Below are 18,492 nucleotides of genomic sequence, written 5' to 3'. Positions count from 1 at the left end.
TAAACAGGTCTCATGTGCCCTTTAATGACAGAAATTCTAGCATTTGGACGGCACCTTTGCTAGTTTCTTATATGAATGCAATTGTTTCTCCATTTCTTGGTTGATTCCACTAGTTACTGGGAAGGGAAATGCTAGACATCTGTTGTCAAGTAGCCAACTTGTCCCACAGATGGCAATGTGACCTGCAATCTTCTTTTTTTATGTATTTTTTTTTAACCTCCTCCTTTGAATTCTTGTCTCTTTCTCTCTTTCACCATTGACAGAAAGGTAGGAGGCAAAAATGAATTAGGCAAGAAGGGAAATAGCAAATTTCTCTCATATCCCCACCTCTTGGAGAGGTTAATTCCTGCCTAGCAAACAACTGCTCAGCTCAAACGCTACCTTCTGGGAGGGGGGTTGTTACCTCAGACTGCCCTCCCCATTGCTGGATCCCCCCATAAGTGCCTAGAGTGCCCCCAGAGTGCTCTAAACAGGCCTCTCTTGCACTTATCCATGCTATTTTAATTTTTGATGTATTCACCCACCTCCGCAGCCAGACTGTGAGCTCCCTGATAGACAGGGCTCGTCCCTTTATTCCCAGGGTCAAATTCAGTTGGTTAAAAGAATGAACAGGTTTGGAAAAGAGAAGAGTCAGGAAGAAAGGTTTCCTTAGAACCTCTAGAGAGTTTCTACATTGGTAACATAAAGATCGCTCATCCTTTGTTCGGCCAATATAAAAGGACAAATGGGAAGAATAAAGAAAGAGCTGGATTTTTGGAACTGATAACCATTTTTGTTTATGTTCTGTTAAAAGCACAGTGCATGTGTTAAGGGTTAATTTAGTGATTGTAAATAGTTATTAATAGCAAATAATTATAAAACATAGCTTTTGATAGTAGCTTCTATACAACCCCAGTTCTTTATAATACCTGCACTATTCTGCACTGGTAGAAAAATGAATTGTTCACTGTGAAAATGCCACCCATTAGTGCCACGGCTCCCAAACGATATACAGTCTTGAGTTTTATGGCTCTCAGCTGCACACTGCCTGGAGGATCCTTTAGACATGAGCCAACTTTTTACATCTAACAAATGCCCAGTAAAAGACACTTAGAATTCCAGTTGGACTAAACTTGCCCCTTCTCCAGAGGGCACATAAATGAATAAATACAAGGAAATCCCCTCCCACTGCACACACACATATGCACGCACGCAATCCTCAGAGCAGCTGTGTTATATTATAAGTTGGAGGCCTTTTGTTAGTTCAGATGTTTCAGGTCTGCAAAGGCACTCTGGAGAAGAAATAAATATTATGAGTAAGTCTCGTTTCCATGCTTGTAGTGGGGAAACACTTACTAGTACCGTTTACTACAGTCTTATACTGCAACAATCTCATAAAAGAATACCAGCATTACTCACTCAGCACATGACTGCTAAGACAAGATGGTGTCTGTTTTACTCCCTCAATATTCAAACATGATTTCATACAGATGCTTTCCCAGATGGACTTTCTTTTCAGTAAAACTAATCAGAACAATCACGGAATGTGCTTGCTAAATCTAGTCTTTTTTTATTTTTTCCCTTACCATTCATCTCTCTCTACTTTTACTGAGTAGGCATATAAATGAAACTTCACGGACGAGAAAGACTGGATATTAGCAGGTTGTCAAAGGAAAGGCAGGTTGGAGTTGCTGGGGAACTCAAGCTGGACTCCAGGTCATTCCATCGGAGGATCTGGTGTTCTGCTGTGAAAGCCTAGAGCCTGAGGTTGATAAATTCGGGAAGAAGATAATGTACTGGAGATTGATATAAATGTGGCTTTATTAATTTGGGAGGAGAAGGGACTCTCCTAATAACAAAAATACTACAACTCTGCACAATCATTGCATTATCTTGTTATTATGAAAGCATGTGTGAAGCCAAAGTATAATAAGATTGTTTAATGAACATAAAGTCAGGACAAGGGGACACAGAGAAATCTATTTTTAATGGCACTGAGAGCTCGATGTGTCCATCTCCCTCTGAGGTCCTGTTGAAGGGATTAGAAACACTCTGCCAAACTCGTCCTGAAGCCTGGTACATTCTCTCCCCATTCTTCACTAACTTCTACTAATCCATCTAATCTCAGCTCAATTATCACTTTCTTAGAGACGCCTTTTTTGGTCTTCTTGTCTAAGAAAGGGTCCCCACCGGACACTCCAGAGCACTCCATAATTTCTCTTTATAGCACTTCCCTCAATGCTTAGATTCTTATCTAAGGTCCGTCTGCCTCTAGACTATAAGCTCTAAGAGAGCAGGAACCACGTGTGTTTGGAGTCCTGCTGGCTTCTCGGTGCTGGCCAAGTGCCTGGCACATCTATCTGCAAGCATTCAGGATACACTTGTTACATGAACAAATGAGAAAAGCTCACCCAGAAAGTACGCAGGGTAATGGCGAAGGGCACAGGTGCTAGATTCAGAAATCCTGCCTCTGCCTCTTTAGTAACTACGTGAGTGTAAGCAAGTTACCAAACAGGATTCTTTATAAAATGGGAAAAGTGAAAGGGCCTGCCTCCCAGCATTCTAGTGAGGATTAAATAAATTAATAAATATAAAGCACCTGGAACAGTAACTGGCACAGAGTGAGCCCTCAAGCAGAGTTAGCTCTTAATATTGTCTTACAAAGGATAATTCTAAGAGAAATTGAAACTTGATTGCTAAAACTCAGTTTCCTTGGGATGTTATTGGGATGGATAGAATGCATATGAACCTTTGAAGATATGTATTCATGTTTCCATGGTTTAGCAACTATCTTTCTGATGACTTCCATTAAGGACGGAATGTATTCAAACAGGTTTTACCCAAGCCCTTACAGTCTGGAAGCCACTTTATCCTTCTTTCATGCTGTTTTGTGTCTGTGTACTGACCCATTATGCATGAACCTCAGAACTTAACTCTAATGACAGGTATATTTTACTCTTTTTTCCAAGTTCTTGGGAGGGTTATACTCGTAACAATGCATTGTGGATAACAATATTCATTATAGCATTTAGAAAGTAGAAAAGGACAAAATAAATATTCATAATTCTGTAACGAGAGGTAATCATCGTTGTATTTGTCTTATTTGGTTTTAAAGGCTTTACTTAAAAATATCATGGGGCAAAGCACCATATTTAACAATCACATATTATAACGTTGTCAGGCAAAATTGGCATGGTTGTTAGAATCTTAGCCCCTGGTTCATTTGTTGAACATGTTTTTATTGAGTACCTAATATGTGCCAAACAGAGATCAATGGAACAGAATAGGGAACTCAGAAATAAATCCATGCATATTAGTTCAACTAATTTTCCATAAAGGCACTATGAATACACAACAGAGAAAAGATAGCACTTTAATAAATGTTGTTGGGAAAACAGGATATCCATATGCAAAAGAATGAAATTGGACCCCTATCTTATACCATACACAAAAATCAACTCGAAATGGATTTAAGACTTAAACATAAGACCTGAAATTATAAAACTCCTAAAAGAGAACACAGCAGAACAGCTCTTTGACATCAGTCTTGGCAATAATTGTTTGGATATGACACCAAAAAGCAAAGACAGCAAAAGGAAAAATAAAAAAGTGGGACTATATTAAATTAAAAAGCTTCTGCACAGCGAAGGAAACCATCAACAAAATGAAAAAGCAATCTATGGGATAGGAGAAAATAACCACAAATCATATATCTGATTAGGGACTGATATCCAAAGTATATGAGGAACTCATACAACTCAATAGCAAAAACAAACAATCCAATTAAAAAATGGGCTAGGGGCTGAATATCATTTTTCCGAAGAAGACATACAAATGGCCAGCAGGTACATTAAAAGGTACTCAATATCACTAATCATCAGGGAAATGCAAATCAAAAGCACAACCAAACACCACCTCACACCTATTAGAATGGTTAGCATAAAAAATCCAAGAGATGACAAGTGTTGGGAAAGATGTGGAGAAAAGGAAAAGCTTGAATGCTTTTGGTGGGAACATGAACTGATAGAACCATTATGAAAAACAGTATGGAAGTTCCTCAAGAAATTAGAAACAGAACTTAGAAGCCAGCAATTCCACCTTTTGGTATTTATTCAAAGAAAACAAAATCATTATGAAATAGACATCTGAACTCCCATATCCACGGCAGCACTACTCATAATACCCAAGATAAAGAAACCACCTAAGTATCCATTAATGGATGGGTGGGTAAAGAAAATGTGGCATATACATACAGTGGAACAGTATTCAGTCTTAAGAAAAAAAAAAAGGAAATCCATTCGTGACAACACGGATGAACCTGGAAGACATTACGCAAAACGAGATAAGCCACACATTATGGTACAGTATAACTTCTATGCAGGATCTAAAAAAAAAAAAAAGTCACACTCAAAGAAACTAAGAATAGACCAGTGTTTGTCTGGGAAACTGTAAGGTGGTGGAAATGAGGAGAGGTTGGTAAAAGGATACAAACTTCCAGTTATATGATGAATAAGTTCTGAAGACCTAATATACACCACAGTGACTGCACTTAATAACACTGTATACTATACCTTAGATTTACTAAGACCACTGATCTTATACATTTTCACCAAAAAAAGTAACTTTGTGAGCTGATGAATGTACTATTTAGCTTGATTGTTGGAATCATTTCACTATATATATATTTATATATAAATATATAATTATTTTAAGATATTTTGATGATTCAATATATATATTTATATATAAATATATATTATATAATATATAAATATAAATTTATATATATATATGATTCAATTCATATACATTTGTATGAATATGAATTAATATATATTTATATATATATAAATCGAATCATCAAAATATCTTAAAAATTTGTCAAATAAACCTCAATAAGGCTGGGGGAAAACCTACCACTTTCCAATTGGACTATCAATATGTTAAAATCCTCTCCAGCGGCTATAGATTTGCCAAAATCTCCTAGCAATTCTATACATATTTCCTTTATGTATATTGGGGCTATATAATTTGATGTATTAAGCTACAGTGTATAACCGGGTCAAGAAGAAACATATATTAATGCAACACAATGTACAAATATACAGAATATTTGATATTACCCTCCCATTTGTGTGTCATGGGAGAAATCAGTAGTCAATCATGGCATGACAGTCTGCTCCAACATGACTCCAGAATATGTTTTAATATTCCACTCTACGCAGTCATCTTAGTTGTCGCTCAGAGTAATTCCTTTTCCCTTTCCCTGGCCTACCTTAGTATTGTCCTGGAGGACAGAATATTCTAAAAAGATAGCATTTCAGATAAATGGGATGAATAAAAGATTATTCAAGAAATAGTGGTAGAACAATTGATGCTTTAGGAAAGAATGCCATATTTCTACTTTCTATTATATAATAATTCTGACTAAAAAAATTCATTATAAAAATAATCAACTCCTAGACAGTCTAGAAGAGAACATAGATGTAATCTTTTCTTGGGATCCAGAGAGCTTTTATGACCATAAAACAGAGGTGGATCTGCAACGACGTGGAGGAACTAGAGGGCATTACGCTGAGTGAAGTAAGTCCATCAGAGAAAGACAACTATCATATGATTTCTCTGATAGGAGTAAGTTGAGAGGCAGAGCAGGGGGTTTGGGGGTAGGGAAGGAAAAAATGAAACAAGATGGGATCGGGAAGGAGACAAACTATAAGAGACTCTTAATCTCACAAAACAAACTCAGGGTTGCTGGGGGGTGGAGGGTTGGGAGAAGGGGGGTGGGTGATGGACATTGGGGAGTGTATGTGCCATGGTGAGTGCTGTGAAGTGTGTAAGCCTAGTGATTCACAGACCTGTACCCCTGGGGCAAATAATACATTATATGTTAATAAAAATAATTTTTAAAAAATGGAAGTGGGAAAGAAGTTATAAGAAAAATCTGATAGATTGGGATTTATAAAAATTAAAATCTTGTTTTTTAGTCATAAAAAAGCAAACTGAACAAATGAGGGAAAATTTAGCAGTGTGTTTAACAGTTAAAGTTCTTAATGCATAAATATTTTGTAAATTAAATAAGAAACAGACAAACATCCTACAGAAAAAATAAACTAGAAACAAATTCATATAATTTACAAGAGAAGAAGTATTAATGACAACAGATAGCACATAAGGTTACACTTCACACTAACAATAAAATAACACAAGATATCTTTTTTAACCATCAAATAACCATGAAGAGCTCAGAAATGAGAAAGCCGTGACAGACTGCACATAGAGGAAAATATCTGGAAGGAAATTTGAAAATACACACCCAGGGCCCCCTAAGTACTCACACACATTGACTCAGTAATTCCATTTCTATAATGATCTGAATTAGATATAATAATCCACAATTAGAGCATCATGTGAAATAGAATGAATGAGATGCTGACATTGTATTCCTAATAGGTAAAAGTTGGAAATAGCTAAAACAGGTGAATGTTTACACAGACAATAGTGTATCGGTACATTAACAATTAAAGTTGTAATAATCAATGATGGTAGAAATGTACAAGAAACAATGTGTTGTGTGCTTCAAATTTTATTTAACATATATTTTCTATATATTTAATATGAAATAAATTGGGATATAAATGCACAAACATGACAATGATGTTTGTTTTCTAAGTCTGGGCTTGACCCTAAAGTGCTTGGCTGTTGTTTTTATTCTCAGCATTTTACGACTGTTTTCCTATTACTTTTTAAAAGTGAATGGCTGAAGTAATCAGAAAAAGATTTCTCAGAAGAAACTGTCAGAGAACAGAGAGTGCCTAAAAATCACATCAGTTTATTGCAGTTCCCAAATATTTCCTAATCCAGAGAGACACAATCAAAACTGTCTTATTATACTATCGTAAATGCCCAAGAAAATCTCAAAAATCTAATTTTGCTCAGGAAGATAGAAGATGTCTTCTTGAGTACACATTGTAATCCTGCAGAAAGGCGTGTGTAACTCACAGCTCAAAATCTCTAGGACTGTCCCTCGTAAGCACAGTTCAGTCCAGCCCCTTGCCCTGGGCTAACCTAAAGCAACCCCTAAGTCTGGTCCAGAGGCCACACAGCCAGGCTTTGAGAAAGAGCCAGAAGCCCTGTTGGTTTGCCTACCCTAATCCTGTAATTACCAGAACATTACAAAAATAAGACTTATCTGTGGGTTTATATTTTTATTAAATTAAGTCTCCTGAGAGCATCATGGTTATGCATAAACCACATTTATTAATCCTGGCATAGCTCAGAGAGATCACTGCAAAAATAGACTATGAATAAATTGACCACGTCATACTTACTCAGTGTGCAGTGTAATTTTCCTAGCGTTATTTTGTGCCACTGAGCTGCTGAGTGGCTGAGGGGCTAAATGAAGGCTTCTCTTTCCCTGAGGTAGTATAGTTTTCAAAACTGGAAAATTCCTTTCCACGCAGTGTTGACATTAGTACACACTTTCTGAGCCTTTATTTACCTAGCAGAGTCAATTCAAGAGTACTGCATTTTTACAGAAGATGGGAGAAGATGCATCTAGCATCTGAATCTATTCAAGATGGCTGAATTCAAGAATATAAAGAAACACCGTCATAATCTGTGTGTGTGACCAGCAATTATCGCTAGGATAGATGAAGGACAATTTGACTGCATTCATTTTTCTGATCGTTTAATCACATGGCCAAAAAGGGGGCTAGTTTTGGGAAGCAATTTGCAAAGCTACTTTAAATGTGGTGTTAACAGTCCAAATACATTCTGCTTCAGATTTCCAAAATGAGGATTCCATGAATCAAATTAAGTTGAACTGAAATTTCATACATGCATAGATGTCCTAAGACAAAATATCGTCTGCAGTCTTAGACTTTCACTCTGCAATTTGAAATAAATTCCTCCTGCCCAGGTCCCCAGCAACCAGCCTATGGCCAGATCAGACAGCGCTCCCATCCCTGAACTCCCTTGTCCTCTCAGCGGCCTCCGACAAGTGGAGCGCTTCCGTCTTTTTTTTTTTTTTTTTTAATTTATTTTCAGCATAGCAGTATTCATTGTTTTTGCACCACACCCAGTGCTCCATGCAATCCGTGCCCTCTCTAAAGCCCACCACCTGGTTCCCCAACCCCCGCCCCGCCCCTTCAAAACCCTCAGAGTGTTTTTCAGAGTCCGTAGTCTCTCATGGTTCACCTCCCCTTCCAATCTTCTTAAGGAACATCCGTCTCTTTCCCCCAACCATGTACAGGCCCAGACCTCCTCCAGCTTCTCTAACAGTTGTTTCTCACTCTCTTCTGCCTGATTAACTTGCTCTTCTTCCTCAATACAGTCTCTTAAAGCCGACATGACTAGGAGCTCAATCCCGGGCCCTCGCTTTTGCTCCATCTGAACTTGCCTGTGACCTTCCGTGCTGGCTCATGATTAAAGAACATCCATGTGCTGAAAGCTCCCGCACTGGTATTCTGAGCTGCTCACCTAAGTCTGTCCTACCTAGCAGGCATTTTTATTTGGAGGTCACGTGACTTCCCAACATCCAAATCGGAAATCACGATTAAGAACACTGCCCTCCCTAAACTGGTTTTTAATCCCATCTTTAGCATCTTATGACAGGGCACCACATGCACCCAGGTATTCTCCAAAATCCTCAACAACACTTCTGTTCCCCCTTCTGCTTTGCCAAGTCCTGTTGTTCTAAAAGCCCTGATAGAGGCAGCAATCTTTTTAGAACCTCATCTCAGAAATGACCCATCATCGCCTCTGCTGTGTTCTGGTCATCAGAAGTGAGTCGTGAACTCCAGACCACACTCAAAAGAAAAAGGATTCTGCTGCTGGCGGCCATCTTGGAGGCTGCCTGCCCCAATGCCAGGGCAGGCTCCCTGAGGGCTGCTCTGACCCTTCTGCTGTTCTCTGAACCTTGCCAAGAGCTTCTCTCCTTACACTACCACATGGCCTACTGGAAGCAGTTGCCGATGTTTCCTTTGGACTCCATGGCCTGGCCTAGCGCCTAGCCATGACCTGCTGAACTGAACTGAATTGTGCATCTCCCAGCCTGGGTCGGAATATATAAACAGTGCTGGGACTAAACCGAGAAATGAAGCTCCTAAGACAGGATGTTTCCTTTGGAGGGGATCTCCCGGTGCCCTACCTAAAAGCAAGTCTAACATATTTGAGGAATCTGTGGTAGGAGTCTGGAACACTCCAATTATAATGAAGAAGCGGAGAGGAGACAGGCAGTGAGAAAGAAGGCTGGCTCTGTCATCCTGGTAGGAGCTTACACAATGGTTTTCAGTCTTTTGTGTCTCCTCACAATACCTCGGGAAACTCCAGATGATGTTTGTGATGAAGGGAAGCGGAAAAGAGGAGGCGACAGAAGGGGAAGTTGCAGGGCATTCAGGTGCCAGTTTTATCATAAGGGGAACCAAGGAAGGACATTTGCTTATTTACCACCTTCAGGTTCCCAAATGAGAAGGGCTACGGAGGAGCCAAATCCAATCCAATCAAAGACACTCTATTTCTGTATTCTGTATATTCTGAATTCCTGCTCACCCTTCCCCCTCTAATTTAGCCGGGTAAGTAACACAGATAACCTTTCTTCTCTACCGAAACATAGTCTTCACAAAGCAGCTCTCCACAACTCCAGCTCTGCCATCCCTCCAGCATTCAGTGCGCCTCCAAACAATCATTTCCCCAAGCTGCAAAATGTGGTTCTGCCTGACGTACTACTCCATATACTACCAAAAGGAAAGGGGGTAAGGGGGAGCCCTAAGAGAATAAGCCAAGGAAATCTCTTTAATGCTTCCCTTCCCTATCAAGAGAATCCACTAGCAAGGCCTAAATTCTTGGGGAGAAAGGAGGATGTGGTTATTATTATTCCCTCCCTCATCATAAAATAGGTACCAAGGGCTACAACGTTGAGTACTCTGCTAGGCACAGTAATCACAGACATAAAGGACACAAAAATCAGCCTTCAACAGGTTCACCTTCTTGTGGAGACTCAGAGGCAAGAGCAGGTTAAGAATTCTACCATAACAGCATGCTGTGCATTAAGAAAAAGGGGAGCACAGAGTGTGAGCTCCCTGATGACAGCACGGACATCCAACTTGGACCAGGCCATCAGAGAAACTTTTCAGGGAAGCAAGAACCAGGAGGAATCTTGGAAGGACAAGCCAGGACTGGCTCAGAGTAAACAGGGGAGTAACAATCCAGGAGACAGGAAACCATGCGAAGAAGCAGGGAGATCAGAAAGCACGTGGCGGTGATTTCAGGGGACTAGAGTGACTCCTCAGACAAAGAGCGTGAGGAAGGCAGGATGAGGAAGGAGAGGGCACTCGAGGATTGCCACACGAGGGAGCTTGGAGGTTACCCCCCAAAGCAGCAGGAAGTCATAAAACATCCCAAGCAGGAGAATGACGTAGCCAAATTTATTTATAGAAGGAGCTCTCTCACATTAGTGGAGAGATCTGATTGGCAGGAAGACCCACTCCCTGCTGCCATAGTAAACAGACGGTAAATGAGTGAGAGCAAAAAGTGAGCTGTGGGAGCAGATGAGGAACGGACAATTCAGAAACAATGTAAACTTGATGGGACTCAGATAACTACAGGGTTAAGGAAAAAGAAGGGTGTTAACGATGACTCACAGCTTAGCGGCTTAAGAAGCTGAGCAGAAGATGGTGATATTCCCTGAAACAAAAGATAAAGGAATTCCCAGATTTTATGGGAGGTGATGAGTTTAGCACTGGACATACAGATGTTACAGGGACTAAGGACCAATTCCCCCAGGTACTAGGATCTTGGATTCATTTAAATTCAGACAGACTCTTCGGTCAGTAGAAATCTAGACTCTAGGTCTTGAGAACCTTGGGAAAAAGTTGGAATTTCACCAACTCTGAAACTATAGTACCTTCCCTAAGCTGTCTTCCCACCACTCTCCATAATAACATGCCTCTTTCATACAATGCTGGGATGATCGGGAAGTGAACAGTGGAGACCACCACAGCTGTATTGAGGTAGTGCTTTTCTCATGCTATCTTATCCCTGAGGGCACTTGAACACTGAGAATCATGTGTTACAAGTCAACTTAGAGCCATGTCAAGTGGGAAAAGTTCTGAATTTATATGCAACTTGTATGTAGCCAGTAATAGCCTGTTGATAGCCAGTCACTACTCTGAAGTACTTGTTTTCCTAGAACTCACCAGTAAGAAAAAGCACATATGCTCCAACATTCCCACAGATACAAGCACAGATAGGTGCTTGGAACTGGGTCCAAGTATCTGGAGGCATGTTGGTTTCCAGATAGATTCTAGCTCAACAAGAGTGCTAGGAAGCCAAAATGGAGGCATGGCCTATAAAAATGGTATTCTGTTTTCCCAGGCAGATATTTAAACATTATGCGGCCAAATGGACTCATCCTTATAGGACTTCCCAGTTTTGTGTCATATCAAAGGTATATTCCATGGAATATATATGTATTTAAAATTCATAAATTTACTCACTTACTCCTATTTTAGATGTATATGTATCTCCTGCAAGAAAGTGTGTGTGTGTGTGTATGTATATGGGCATATGTCCTATAACTCGAGAGAAAGGTTTAACTTGGGAGAAAAGAAATGTTTTGGAAGGATGCCAGGTAGCTTATGGAGTACTTGGGAACACTGGAGAGCCAGGCAGGAACCAAGGCAGTCATTCAGGTGGCAAGCCCCACGGCCAAGATCTCAACAGAGGAACAGCCTGGTCAGGGTGACACAGCTTCGCTGCTGGACACTGGGCACAGCCGCTGGCACCACCATCACCAGACACTGGATACTGCTGAGGCTCTGCCATGACTGCGGGCTACTCTTGGCACCACTGCCACCGAACACTTGATGCCACCACCACCGGAATGAATTCCAGCTACCTCCTTTGTGTCATCTGCTCCAAATTCAAAGTCCCAGCAAAGGCGTCTCATTGTCTGAGCTTAGGTCGCTCATCCATATCTAGCTATCGGGGTTCACGAGAGCAAGTACTCATTTTTCTTGGCTTATAGAGGCAGACCTGGGACCTGCCTCCTACCAAATTTCAAATAAAAGAAGAGGTTCAAATACTGATGTAAAAGCCAAAACCAAAACAAATTCCCGATAGAGGATAATGCCTTCCTCACTGAGATGTTTTTGTGATTTGTACCTGGTCATAAAACAACATCTGTAGCTGTCATAATTTTTTACATATTAAAACTCTAACCAAGACATGAATTGGATAATATCACTGTACTTGACTCTTTTCATATATTCTTTTATTTTTCAATGAGCAATAACAATGCCTCATGGACTAACTGGCTACATGGACTGACTTAGGTAGTACCCAAAGCTACACATTCTTTTTTTAAGCCTTTATTTTTTAGAGCAGTTTTAGGTTCACAACAATATTGAGAAGAAGGCCAGAGAGTGCCCATAGTCTACCTGCCCCTACACGCACCTACCTCCTCCATGATCAACATCACTGACCAGGCTAGTACATTTTTTGGCAAGGATGAACTTAAACTGACCCATCATAACCACCCAAAGTCCAAACCTTACCTTAGGGTCCACTCTTGGTATCGTATCCTTAGTGTGTTTAAAAAAAAAAAAAAAAAAAACATAATGACACGTATCCATCATTATTAGATGATAGAGAATATTTTCCCTGCCCTAAAAATCATCTGTGCTCTGCCTGCTCGTCCCTTTCCCTCCCCTCCTTCTGCCCCCAGAAACCACTGATCTTTCTACTATCTCCATAGTTTTGCCTTTTCTAGAATGCCATACAGTTGCAATCAGAGAGCACGCAGCCTTTCCAGATTGGCTTCTTTCACTTAGTGATATGCATTTAACATTCCTCCATGTCATTTCATGGTGCGATAGCTCATTTCTTTTTAGCACTGGACAAGTGTCCGTTGTCTGGACGCGCCACAGGTGTTTTATCTGCTCACCCACTGAAGAACAGCTTGGTTGCTTCTAAGTTTTGGCAACTACGAATAAAGCTGCTATAAATGTCTGTGAACCGGTTTTTGTGTGAACATGTTTTCAACTCCTTAGGTCAATACCAAGAAGCACAATTGTTGGATCCTATGGCAGGAGTAGGCTTAGTTTTGTAAGATGCCGGCAAACTGTCTTCCAAAATGGCTGAATCATTTTGCATTCCCACCAGCAACGGCTGTGGGGTCCTACTGCTTCACATCCTCACCAATGTTACAGATTCTGGCCATTCTAATAGGCATGTGATGCATAAATTTTAAAAGTAAAAAATATCTCTGGCAGCAGCATTAAAGGTCTGAACAGCCGATGGCAGCGGCATCCCGGGGAGGCTGGTGGAGGGCTTCTTCCCTCAGCATTATTTAAGCCATATGTATGAACTTCACATCTTTGAACTATAGCCATATTGGAGTTTTCCGGTGGGGTTTCAGACAGACAGTGGGGATGGATGAATCAGGAAGAAGTGCTGAGATCATGGATGTGATCAATAAGTTAGAGGTCGTCTTGGAGAATAATTTTGTCCCACAGTACAGAAAATCCAGACAAATAGATCCATACTCTGGAAAAGCCCCTGTAGCACACTGGAATACCGAAGATGTACCTCAGAGGGGCCAGAGGTAATACCACAGAGAAGTAGTGTAGTCAAGTCTTTGGGAGCAAGTAGAGAAGTGGGTTAAAGTGTGGCATGCTGACTGAAAAGGTCATTGTTGCAGACAAATGGGAACACTGGCATACTCTCTTTCTGGAGTTTGACTTGTGCTCTGGGAAAAGCTGGAACCCTTTAAAGAGACCAGCTGGGATATCCTTCCATTTATCCTCTAGCTCTACTTATTCCCTGTGCTATGCCTGTGGAAACTGACTTCTGTGACCTCTACCAATGGGCTTCCTTGCCCTCTAGTTTCCTATTGGGTTTGGCCAATGGTGAGAATCTTCCAGAAATCAAAAGCATTCCCATGGACTGGCCAAATCCCTTAACCAAAGATCTCAGTTCCCAACAGGAAGCTCTTCTTCAACACAGTCACTCCTGTCTCTGGGTTGGAATAAGTGGTTTTCTGCCATTTTGACCCTCGGGCCTAGAGACGGCAAAGAGCACCTGTTAGAGGTTCACTGTCTCCACACCAATTCTTGTGGCTCCTCAATACCTCACACCCTTTATTCTACTTGAGGAGGTTATTGATTTCATTTTGGGACCCAGACAAAAGCCTAAGATAGAGATTTATAAATTTTATGGGACATAAATTGACAATTTTAGTAGAAAGCTTTTTTTTTTTTCCTTTTGGAAGTTCCTACCATCATACGCTTCAACTCCACTATCTAGGTTCACTCAATTTTTCTTCCACCTTCCCCACTGCCTTGCCTACCCACCCAGGCATGAGTTCTCCAGGTCTTCACACTCCAGCACCCCATCTCCACTCAATTTTTCGAGTTGGAAATCTGGTATTCATTTTGACTTTATCCTTTCTGTACTTGTCTATAATCTACCCTTTCCTCTCCCTCCACTCAATGTCCCTCGTGTGTAGTTAACAGGGACCTCAGAGCTGGTGTCCACTCTGAGAAATGAACTTAACTGCCCATAAACAAAATGGCCACAGGTCAAGGGCTGAGTTCCCAAGATGAACCCCTGAACTGGTTTAAAGCTACTCACACCCCTCAATCTCTTGCTTTCCAGCTTTTGCTCCTTCTCTTGTCCATGCTCCTACCTTCTTTGTGCTGCCAGTATCATCACCTGTTTACTGTGTCTATTCTCAATACATCCACTTTGCACCCTCGCATCACATTTCCTTCTCTCTTCTAGAATGCTGCTTCCCTGGATTAATGTATCACTAACAAATGTACTTTCGTCCCCCCAACCTCCAAAATAAACCTAACCATTCAACATCTGTCAGTTGTGAAGCTGAGAAGTGCTGGAGAAAAAAAAAATCGCACCAGGGTGTATGACCGCAAAACTTCAGTGACAACCTCAACTGTGCCCTCTCTTATGTTCCAAAATAAGTGTCTCAAATCTTCTTCAACCTCGCCTTAAGGCCACATCACAGAGATGACAGAAGTAATCAGATGAAGGCTCAGTAAACTGCCATTCCCACATACAAATGCATCTGCTTATCCCCATCCCTTCCTCATCACCGTCTACTACAAGATCCTACGCTCAGGACTACCCACCTAGCTGCCTGGTGTTAATCTCTTTTTCTCGCTCCTTATCTTTCACTGACTTTGAAAGGTTGGAATGTTGCATGGCTCAGCTCTAGGGCTTCCTTTCTTTCCACGTGCCCCCCTTGGTCCATCTGCTTCACTGCTGTAGCTTCTACCGCAGTCCACCTTCCCATGGTGCTTCACTGCTCTTAGAATGAAGCTCTTACTAAGACAAAGACCCTGACTGACCTCCCCTACCTGTCTCTGCAGCTTTCGCCCTTACTTCCTGCACTCCCAACAAACTGACTTTTTTCCTTTCTGTCATAGCACCATGGTCTTCCATATCCCAGGCCATTCTTCTCCCACTGCTTGTAATAATCCACCCCCCACCTCCCGAACTGGGCTGTCTGACGTTTAGTCATTCTACAGAGCCGAGCCTCAGTGGCACCTCCTCATAGAAGCATTTCTTCCTTCTCATGCTTCTCTGACTAGGCCAGCCTCATTTTTTTTTTCAGGCTCAGTTTTTATATAATTTTACAATATGGTGTATCTCTCCAAATTATAATTTAATTAGTTATGTAATTTTTTAAAAAGATTTTTATTTATTTATTTGACAGACAGAGATCACAAGTAGGCAGAGAGGCAGGCAGAGAGAGAGAGGAAGGGAAGCAGGCTCCCCGCTGAGCAGAGAGCCCTATGCGGGGCTCGATCCCAGGACCCTGGGATCATGACCCAAGCTAAAGGCAGAGGCTTTAACCCACTGAGCCACCCAGGTGCCCCAGTTATGTAATTTTTATTATTCATTCCCTCACCAGACATTAAGCTCCACTGCCTGTTACTGAATGTCCCATATCCAGTAGGTATTCAGAATAATGCATTAATTCATTGAACAAACATTTTCTTTCAAGAGTCCTTTCCAATTTTATAAGACGTAGGTCTCCTGATGCACCTCTAATTACTATCCTAACAGTTCATGGGAGATCCATCCATTTTTAAAAATACAACCCCACACTCTCTTTGACTTCCTGGGAGTTTTCTGGAAAGGGCAATCCATGTGGCATTCACAACCCAGCCGTCTGCTGACCAGGGAGGCAGACAATTAGGTCATTGCCCTTTGTGATCATTAGAAGGGGCTCTTTGCCAAGCTTCTTCACCAGAGGTATGAGAGCCTGGTGCAGACCAGAAGCACTAACGTGGTGATGGGTTGACTCTGACAGGAACCGGGCTCGTCTCATGAGCTGCTGTGCAGCTGAATGCCAGTATCTAGTTCAAGATGCGGCTCAAAATGGTGCTACTTGCTCTTTGAGCCTCCTTCCCAGGAGTTTTGGCCAGCTTCTGAGACGAAGAAGCAAAGACAGCAGAGGTGGCGAGGCAAGCTTCATTGGCAGCCAACTGTATTTTATTAAAAGGAAGACTGGCCATCGGCCCCATGTACTCTCCTCATGCCCGAAGAAGCCGTTAAAGAGTGGCACCTGGCCTCACCCTCTGTGGCTGAATGAGCCTACTAGTGTAAGAAATAGATCTGCTGGCATGGTAGGATGGAAGGCCATTTTGTACCAGGGTTACCAGAAACTGCTGCGAGGAGTATAGCTGGGGCAGCCTCTGGCTGCTCTGCTTTGGAATCCACTGCAGTGGGCATCCCCCAGCTGATAGCTGGTTCATTTCGAACCAGCACTCTCCCTCAAATTCAAGCCTGAATTCTCCCTCAACAGAGTTTTGTCTCCCCTTAGCACTGCAGGGTACTGTGTTCGCCTTGAGATGTAGGTTGTGGTGGAATTTGAAGCTGGAGATAATTTCCTGGAATGACTGGTCTAGAGTGTGCAGTTCCTACTGGATTCAAAACAGGTGCCATCACTGCTCGGTCTATACCATAAGGGAAAGAGGAGGAAATCCTCTTCCTGGATATCTGAAGAAAGAGGGCCCCTGGAGGGATCACCTTGGACTTCTTTCACTGATGGCCAGTACCGATTTAACTCACAAATCTAGAGTCAACCAAATTTCTAGAACCCTGCACTTTCCCTGGTATTATTTATGGAAATTACAGGCAGCCACACTGTTCATCCTGCTGATTCCTAAATTGCACATGAAATATGTGCTCATCTTACTAACATCCAAATTTCCCATGAAAAATATATAGCATTCATAGGATATACTCAACAGAAACCTCATCAAATCTCTACCTCTTCTATTAAAATTATATGAGAATTATTTTGGTTGCAGTTTAAGGACTCAAACTTATATGAGTCAAGCCCCCCGAAGGGCGAATTTATTAATTTAAACAACAAAGAAGTCCAGTAGATAGATATGGCTTTGCACATTATTTCTTCTTCATGGAGCATAAAAGCTTCCAATAGCCCTGGTTTACCTGGTCATCATAGGTGCTGATCTAAGAAGGAAGCGCTTATTACAAAAGGCCCAGGAAAATATAAGACCTTGAACTGGCCAGTATGAGCTATAAGCCAGTTTCTGAATCAATCACTATGGTTAGGTAATAGAGGTGTTCTACATGGAAAATATTTGCAATTTATGTAACAGACCAATGACCTAAATTTTTTACAGTGGGCATACATTAAAATTCCTATAAATAAGAAGAAAAATAACCAAAGAAGAATACAGACAAAAGCCAAAGAGGAAAATGAATAACAATAAAAACAATGAAAAATTCTCATTACCAACAGTATTCAGTGAAATAGTATAAATTAAAACAATGAAATACCATTTTTACTCTATCAAATATAAAAATTCAAAGGCAGATGTTGACCAGAGTGTGGGGAGATGGGGTCTCTTGTGCATTGCTGGAGAGTAAATCACCATCATATATCCATACATGAGATGACCATGCTGTCAACAGACATAATAGGTAGCGTGGTATGTGTTAGCATGGTAAAGTCTCCAAGACAGACTGTTCCGTGGGAAAAGGCAATTCACATAGTAGAATGCTGTGGAAGCTGTGAAGCTGTAACTCAGGAAACCTTGCTGCAAGGAGTGTGACTGGCTGACAGCCAAGAGCAGCCAACTCCATGGACTCAGAAATGAGGGTACATCAACACAAGGCAAAACACCTTAAAGCAGTGGGGTAAGTACAATAATAGAGATGTGCAAATATAGACACAGAGACAGAAATCTACAGATCTACAGACATAGATAAGTGCATGCCCAGAGAAGCCAAACCCAATGTAACTTGGGGAAGATCTGAGACTTTGGGTCTGGCATGGCTCCCAGGAGGGAAGATAATCAAGCTGAGATGTTAACTGGCAGAGAAGAGGAAAGCACTCCAAGCAGACAGAACAGCCTGAGCAACTCATGGAGGGAACTTACGACAGGTTGCTAAATATTAGAACAGAGGCTTGGATTATAACAGATGAGGCTAGCAAGATGGGCAAGTCCAGCAAGGCCT

At 41.3% G+C, this 18,492-nt stretch overlaps 1 pseudogene; it reads right to left on the bottom strand.

Moving 5' to 3' along the window:
* LOC132024101 (S-formylglutathione hydrolase-like) overlaps positions 1-8,367 on the bottom strand; it is a 28,953-nt pseudogene extending 20,586 nt beyond the window's left edge.
* Positions 8,368-18,492: the final 10,125 nt, after the last annotated feature.

This window comes from Mustela nigripes, chromosome 9, assembly GCF_022355385.1.
Source record: "Mustela nigripes isolate SB6536 chromosome 9, MUSNIG.SB6536, whole genome shotgun sequence".
Taxonomy (NCBI): domain Eukaryota; kingdom Metazoa; phylum Chordata; class Mammalia; order Carnivora; family Mustelidae; genus Mustela; species Mustela nigripes.
The sequence above is the reverse complement of the archived record's forward strand: the minus strand, read 5'-3'. Positions and strand labels throughout refer to the sequence as shown.